Source organism: Neolamprologus multifasciatus, chromosome 15 (genome assembly GCF_963576455.1).
Source record: "Neolamprologus multifasciatus chromosome 15, fNeoMul1.2, whole genome shotgun sequence".
NCBI classification, from domain to species: domain Eukaryota; kingdom Metazoa; phylum Chordata; class Actinopteri; order Cichliformes; family Cichlidae; genus Neolamprologus; species Neolamprologus multifasciatus.
This window is the reverse complement of record NC_140453.1, coordinates 4,531,396-4,540,160: the sequence shown is the minus strand read 5'-3', so window position 1 is coordinate 4,540,160 and position 8,765 is coordinate 4,531,396. Positions and strand designations below refer to the sequence as shown.

The 8,765-nt window shown below is 40.0% G+C and overlaps 1 long non-coding RNA gene across 1 annotated transcript in view; it reads right to left on the bottom strand.

Annotated features, from left to right (window-relative positions):
- Positions 1–288: 288 nt before the first annotated feature.
- Positions 289–8,765, bottom strand: part of LOC146501347 (uncharacterized) — a 44,168-nt gene continuing 35,691 nt past the window's right edge. The window contains exon 4 of the long non-coding RNA XR_014869528.1: positions 289–5,267. This is a non-coding gene — a long non-coding RNA (uncharacterized LOC146501347). The remainder of the gene's footprint in view (positions 5,268–8,765) is intronic.

Sequence of the window (8,765 nt, the reverse complement as noted above, 5' to 3'; positions counted from 1 at the left end):
CTTTCTCGCTCACTATGTATTAACAGACCTCTCTGCATTGTATCATATCTGTTATTAACCTCTGTCTCTCTTCCACAGCATGTCTTTATCCTGTCTTCCTTCTCTCACCCCAACCGGTCGCAGCAGATGGCCCCGCCCCTCCCTGAGCCTGGTTTTGCCGGAGGTTTCTTCCTGTTAAAAGGGAGTTTTTCCTTCCCACTGTCGCCAAAGTGCTTGCTCATAGGGGGTCATATGATTGTTGGGTTTTTCTCTGTATCTATGAAGCGCCTTGAGGCGACATTTAATAAAATTGAATTGAATTGAATTGAATTGAATCTCCAGCCAGTTTCCCTTCATGCACGCTGTAAAAAGATTGAGGGAGTTTACATCACAGCAAAGCAAGGGGCTGGGTCTTTTTGACAGTAATGCAAGGGACACTTGTTTGCCTAACCTTATGGGTCGCAGTGCAGTTGAACAGGGAATGAATGACTTCATTTCAGGGTTTAAATTAAAGGGTTCCTCCTCTCTTGAACTTAAAACAGATTTGTGCATGCTTTGGAATGAAGAAAGTAATCACTCTGTACACAGACCCTACTACTCTGGCTGTTACTGTAAAACAAAAGAGGCAAAGAATTACAGTGATGACAAGAATGTAATACAGTGTGGAGGTCGCAAATGTCTGCATACAATTAGAAAAAACCCAAAAGCCCTCAACATTTACTATCTTAAATCTAACTAATGCTTCATACACACTGTAAAAATCTTTCATTTACGGCGACATGGTGTCAGTTACTTCAACAGTTATCAGGCTACACCATATTTGAAGGAAATTGCTACCTTATGTGCCTTTAAAAAAAAAAAACGCTTTTTTTAATGGGACCTTTTAAAAACAGGGTACTGTTTCATTTCCAGTTGGTGGTCATTCTGGCAATGGGATTTTTACCACCACGGAGCCTTGGAACCATTTACACTCACACATGGCATCAAGGCCTGCTGTGGTGGTGATCAAGTGCTTTGGAGATGCTTGGACACCATGAGAACACAAATTAGAGCCCATCTCTCCCGTATTTCCCCCCACACACCAAAAACATTCAGGGCTATAGGAGCACGCTCTCCCTCTCGCTGCAGCCTTTCATGCCGCTTTGCTCGTCAAAGGCGAATTGATTAAAGGCCCCCTTTTAAATGACTTCCTTTTCAGAGCTATTATTTCCCAATAACCAAAAGGAGAGCAGATTGAGATCAGTAGTCTAATCTGTTGTTTCCCTCTTCATCTTATTGGTGTTTTTGTTAGAGCCCGGCAAAAAGAGCTCACCCCATTTTTCCTGTCAGTCATCAGGTTGTAATACCGGGGCTCATGGCTGTAACTTTAGACTGCTCGAGCACTCGCGGATGGACCTTTTTTTTTTTTAAGAGAACAGAGTAAAACAAGTCACTCTCCAAACCCTCTGACAAATAACCTATGCCACAAAGAGCCTGTAACTCTGCTGCTCAGGCAAAAATGCTTTGAAGCCGCAACAGAAAGAAGGGCTTCTTCACTTGCAGACAGCAGAGCGCTGGATGCTTCAGCTGAACATCACGACAAAAGGAGGTAAGGGTGGTCTCCAGAACAATAGAAATCCTTAAATTATTTTAACATACAAAGAAACAAACAAAAAGAAAACAAACAAAGCCACTGACTTGGAGGTTAGCGCAATGGATTCTTTCCCAACACCGGCTATTTTGTCACTGGTAGTATAAAAAAAAAGGGGGCAAAGCAAGAGCATGATTGGAATGGCAATATGTCATGCTTCCGCTGTGCCAAATTGAGTTGAAAGTCAAGCTTAGCTTTAAAAACACATAGCAGATGGGAAGAAGAAATGAAAAGATAAGGAGGGATGAGGACTTTTTCATTCTGTGTTGGCTAAAACACCTACAGCGCGCGCTTTCCTCGAGGCTCTAATCGGAGCACACCATCTCCCTTCAACTTCAAACACCCCTGTAAACACCTGCTTGTATCTCACTTCTGCATCTGTGTGGGTAAATACCACCCATTCATGTTCACTTATACACAGACAAGAGCTGCCTCTGGACAGTTATTCCTTCTGTGGCCATGCATCACATCTCCTCTCAAGATGAAGAGCTTGGGGAGATGAAAAGCAGACTCTCTTACTCTCTGGGGGGGAAACCCCATTGTAAAAAAAGAAAAAGACAGAGAGAGAGACCTTCAGGTGAGAAATGTGCGGTTTTGGCAAACAAAAGTTACATTCATCCAGGTGGTCCCAGACGCCCTATCCAAACAGAGGTCTCAGATTGAGCGGCATCAAGATTGTGTTAAAAACAATGCCGCAGTGTGCTCGGATCTCTCACTTTAATGATTAATCTGATCGAGCCAACTTTTCATCTGCTGTTCTAGGAGCTCTTTTGACTTGTCATCTCGACATGTAAAAACAAGAAGTGTTGTGTCTCACAGCTGCCTCACGCTCACCTCCACGAGCTGAGGCGCCGGGCTCTCAGACAGCTGTGATATACAGTCGGTCTGCTGCGTGGCACTAACGGTTAATCTGTGAGATCGCCGGGCAGAAGATGTGAAAAAATGTGTATTTCAGTGCGGATTTGTTTCACATTACTGCTGCGTTAAGGTGCCGTGGGTCACAGTTTCAAGCATTTGGTGGAGAATGCAAACAGCTCCTCTAATAGTCTGCATTTTTAACTCACACTCCTTCATTATGGCTCGGATTGGCAGCTTAACACTCACCCCTTTACTCCTCCTGTGCCTGCTCTCTTTCACCTTCGGCTTTTTCTGTCCGACGTGCCCCGCTCGCTCCACGAGTCACCACTCGACTGAATGTAAATGTAAACCTTTAGCCTGACTGTGTCACCAGGGAGCAAGATGTGACTTTTTTTAGCCCCACCAAAATGCAGCTTTCAGCATTGATTTCGGGCGTCAAAGCGACAGACAGTTTTCAACCCCGGACCACAGATTACTTTTCTTATGGTGAAACAAAGCTGGCTTTTGTGCTACGGTTCTGGGAGACCGCTCTCTCTTGTCATGTACATGTGAAATTAATTAGGAGGAAATACTAAAACACTTGGGTGGAAATTGCTTTTCACCAGATGTTCTGCATATGAGGATCAATTTAGTGTTCTTAGCATAGCAAAATGACTATATAACTTCTTTGCCTGCCTCTTTGATGAAAGCCAATCTGTCACTCAAGGCACATAAAAAGAAGTCGGGATTATAAGCTACTGTTTGTTCCACTTTATGGAGTCTTAGGTAATGTGATTACTTAACCAGGTTAGGAAAATACAATGTTTCATTCTAGGGTAAAATTTGACATGCTGACAAGAGGCCCAGTGTTCCTCAATGATCCATGCATAAACCAAACGAGTGGTCTTTTCCTCGTCCCCTGTCCCAAACACAGAGGGGCCAAATAATGTTAACAGATAAATCACTGTCGGATGTGAGATACCCATCATAACAGAGGTGTTTAGATAAGTCTGCAGCCAACGTCTCATATGTCACGCATATGCTTTAGTGCGTTTTTGAAAGGAACCAGCTTTCACACATGTCCGTTTGTGGTGCCGTGGCAAAACTCCACAATATGGATATAAAAAGCACAGCGTGCAATGACAAGGCAGGAGCCAAGATGAATCGGGAGATCAGAAACGCTCTCTTCTCGCTTTTCGCTTACATTGCCGGCTCCGCCTCGCGATGTCAGAGATGTGCAAGCCGCGAGTGAAAGACTTTGATATAGCTTGCAATGCTGTCAGCTTGACAAATTTAAATGTCAGTGGATATAATGCAGGCGAAAGGAATCAATACCGTTGTATTTGTCCAAGCTTAGTCATCTACTCTCATTGTAACCGACAAAACGCACACTAATCTCCAATCTCTGGACCTTTTTTCAATCATTGTCCTCATTTGCTTGTCTCACAGCATGAGACTATGCAAGCAAGTTTTCAGGACATAACATGCCAACAGCTGAAAGAGAGCTGGCCTGGCTTACTAAGGCAGAGTAAAATACAGCAGCTCTCCCCATAGCTTCTGTTGCTCTGTGTATATTCAAGAGAATCCAAGCCATCTGGAGTCTGTTTATTGTATTACAAATGACACATAATGGTAATCTGGCATGTGATGAGAGAACGTGAATTACAGACAGGGGGCATGAAGCAGGTATTAACCTTCATTTGATTTTCTTTAAGGAGGACATTTAATTTAAGGCTACACTTTATCTACCTGATTATTCATTACAGTAAGCTCGCCCATAACCGTATGAAACAGGATAAACAGAGGAAACCGCCAATTAAATCGCATTCCAGGGAAGATTGGGGGGCTTACTGTATACAGAAGAGTTAGTTTAGTGGCATAAATATTTACACAAACTGCCAGGAATTAAGACAAATGTTACCAGGAAATAGGCTACATTGTGAGAGGCCAGAGCAAGGGGTTTGTCTAAATTTATTAGCCTGTGTTAAGTCCTAAAATTTTTAAAACTGTTTTTTTTTTTAAACCAAATGAAATAAGACAACTGTCAGAGCTCTGTGTGGGTCCAAACAGTAACTCATCCCGCTAAGCTTGTTCTCGTAACACAGTGTGCTTTTCTTTCAAACGCTGAAAGCTTAATGCGATATGAACATTCATTTTCCATTGACATTTACAGCAAATTCTAACATGGATCAAATATCTCAAGCAGAGACAGAAGGAGAGAGAGAGAGAGATGGGCGGCGATATGAATAGTTGCATCAGACTGGCCCTAGTAGAAGTTAAAGATACATACTGCATGCCCAGGGAGTGGATGTCAGTTAAATGTTTATACAGCTGCTCTGAAGATTATTATTATCATGAAACCGCACAGCTATAATGTCATTCTGTGGATGCCAAAGTACAATCAGGTCCTCCCTATAGCCTACTAGCCTCCTCTCTCCCTCTGTCAGACAAGCCTGGTGTTCTGTTCCCCAAGGCTGCACGGCTGGGATCAGACTCGGCACGACACCACGATAATGAAATACAACAATGAAACAGGTTTTGTGAAAGCCAGTATTTGCATTTTGCTACAGATGTGTGTGTATATATATATATATATATATATATATATATATATATATATATATATATGTATGCTTGTATACAGATGTTGCAGATATTTTTTCACAACAGCTTAAAAAAAACATGATAAAAATAAGATATTTTCTGTTTTAGAACTTAACTTTTAAACTCTCAGGAGAAAACAAAATACTGAAACATTAGCAGCAGCCCAGCCAGCGTGTTCTTACGTGTCCTTTTCTGATCAGGTGCCTCAGAGCTGATTCTGTAAACAGATAAGACAAACTTGTTAATGAAGAGTTGCCATAGCCTCAGAGCTGGCAGTTTCAGGGCAAAATTAGCATTCAATTGATGTTGTGCTTCTAGCTACCTTGCAAACTTAAGGATTCCCTTTTAGCTCTGTTTTGGTCTCCTCCAGCTCCTTTGTGAAAAATTCTGCTTGTTCGCCTGCTAGTTATCAAGTTTATCTTAGCGACAATTAGTATGCATCACTATGACTTAGGACATCTGGGAATGGGCATGTTAGGTCAACTCGATATTTAACCACTGCTGATCTTGCTAGTCCGTGTCAGAAATATTAATTGGTTAGATGCATTGTTCAAAAATGTTACAACACCACTTTTACATATACTCTATGAGTGCAAGGAATAAATATAAATAAAGGACACTTGTGCTGGTTAGCACAGCTATTACAGTACCTAAAATACATGAAAAATATTTGTGTGGCTAGTGTTTCACCTTGTCCATTTAAACTGTGTTTATTTTTGAATGTCTTTAAGGGTTTTCTGTCTTTTCAATTAGTCAAGAAGTGTAACTTTTGTTTCTTGTTTAAACAACTAGTTCATTAGCCAAACCTGAACTTCTACTTATATGTTGGCAAAACTATAGAGTGTAAATAATTGTAGCCACAATGATAATATCATCTGGTTTGACCACACTGTCAAAGCCTTGAGTGTTGCATTCTGGCAGTCAGCAGCCTTGAAACCAGAGGTGACCATCTTTGGGCAGGAGAGTAGTGCTGAAGAGTTATCAGCTAATGATAGCACAGGCTAACTAGCTTGATTAGCAATAATTCCAAAAAGGGATGCTAACCCTAGAAACAAAAAAACAGGCTAAAACAAAATGTACTTTCCAACTTGTGGGAATTGTTTTCCCTTAGTGAGCTGGTCAATCACCTGTCATTCAGAGTGTTTACACACTTAATAATAGCTAAATTCTAACATTAATACAATTTAAACGGCTACAATTAGCTTTAAATTAGCAGCATAACTAAATTAGCTTCAAATCTGTTCATACTACCAGGCTGTAAACCCGCTTATTTGTGTTGCACTACTGAGCATTTTAACAAAGAAGTGTATAATGTTTTCTTATGGAGCCAGTCTCAAAGGGACATTTGAGAAACAGGAGTTTTCAGATGATCTGCATAGCTGAGCTCCAATTGTTGCTACCTTGCATTTACACATAAATGTATCATGCACATAAATGCATGAATAGATGGAAACTCCACAGATTCTGGTGATTTCAATGAGAGAAGAGGACCAGATCATATTAATAATTCAAAATTCCTAAACATGCTTAATGCTACTTGTTGCTGGCAGTAGCTGGGCAGTGAAATCTAGGTATTGGAAAAATGCCCAAAAACTGACAGAATTTTATATAATCAGGATATTAATCTTTCTGTTTATCCACTTTTACGTACACAGACTTACAACCAAACACTCTTCACAGCTTTTGGTATGTAATAGAATTGTTAATGTTATTATAGTTGACCTCGCTCTCTTTGATATGACATTTATCAGCTTTGTCTAACCTTCAGAGTATCTTACATTTGACAAACACACCGATTTAAGCAATATCCTACGTCATCTAATGGTTCAATCTCATCTTCTACAACTGATAGGGATTTCTGTGAAAGTAAGCATTTAAGTAAAAAAAATAATATATACACATATATATATAGTACCTTTAAAAAGTCTTTGGCCACTCTTTTCACACACTTTCTTTATATATTCCTAGGGTTAGGAAATATATATACATGGAAATACAGTATATAAGGCCAAAACATCCTGAAATCTCTTAGCGAGCTTTCTTCTAATTTTTTAAGCAGTCTTTGAGAATAGTTCTCCAGGCTTCTTTAAGGGCATTAAAAGTTCTTCTTTGGATGTTGGCTGCCTTTTGTTCTGTTTTCTGTCAAGGTGATTCCACACTGCTTTAACATTGTTGAGATCCGGGGAGACCAATCACAATCTACTTTCATAATTCCATCAATTTTGACAAGATTTCCAACGCCACTAACTGAAACGGAGCCCCAAACCAAGACAAAGCCTCACCGTGTTTTACCATATATATATGTACCTCTATACATTTTGACGATGATTCGAATAAAACATTTTAAATTTGGGTTCATCGTGCTATAAAACAGATTACCACAGGTTTAATCTTGCATTCCTGAGCTTTTTCTCCCTGTCTCTCTTTTTTTTTCTTGACAGCCACCGTACCACGAAACCATTTCTGATGAGGCTCAGTGAACAGCAGATGGATCAACTGAAGGGCCAGATGCACATCTCAGGTCCTGTGTCAGGTCTTTGCTGGATTTTTCCAGTTTCTAGAGGATATGAATATCAGATATTCTTTCTCTGATATAGACAGGTTTTTAGGCCTCACCTTCTTGTTTTGTCCTGCATTTGTCCAATTTTCTCAGTTTTTAAGAGCACACTGCCTTCCACACCTAGATATGCCAAGTTTTCAGCTAATAACTCTTTGGGAATCACTTTATTGTTGCAAAAGTGCTGTTTTATGCCTGTCTAACTATGTTATCTTTGGCAGTTTTTGTAGACTCAGCTAAGGAAATAGGAACAAATGCCTAAAGATACAACTTAAAATGGTGTCTTTGCTAAGTTTTCTATTATGTGTAGATACAACTAATCCCCCCTCCCCCTCTGACTTAGCAGCTTTTGTTGAATGATTCACAAGTCATGTGTTTCTCTGAAAGTGGTCAGGCACAAGGACTGGAAAGAAAATGAGGAAATCTCCAAAGAAAAAGTTTGAGAACTATTCTCACTTTTAAAAATGACAAGAAAGTCTCCTGGAAAGCAAAATATAAAAGAATAAGTGACTTAAGACTGTTTGATACTGTATATATGAATCTATGCATGAGTCTTGGTATTTCATCACCTACAGAACCTGATTAAATATATTGTCAGTATGTGTTTTATTCTAAAGGTCATGGTACTCCACTATGTGTGTTTGCCCATATAGTTCCACAGAAACAAGCATCACTTTAGATGGGGGTTTAAAAGCAGTTTTACTCAAATGGATGCTTGCAAAGACTTACATGTTTAAAACCCAGAAGCAGCAGAGCTGAGAGATTAAAAAGCAATTTAATATTCGAACCAAATGTTCTATTAGATCTACATAAACAACTTTGTATTGAAAACATCTTGAAAGCATCATCTGCTGAAGATGCATGTTCCTTATTCCTCATCATGTATGGATGCTTGCTAAGTGTTCCTTCCTCCTTTGGCATGTAAACAGCTGCTTGTGCTTAAGCGGTAAAATGTAAATCTTGACGCTGGCTGTTTACGTAGCCCAAGCTTCTAATCATGCAGACATATAATTGAGTGACGCGTGGTGTCTTTATGTGTGGAGCTGCATTCAAAGGGCAGATCCCTGTATTTATGTCTTTCTGCCTCTCTCTTTAAAATCAAAGTAGCTGCAGTGCAGCTATACCAACTAGTTAACTCGCTAAATGTATTAAAAATGT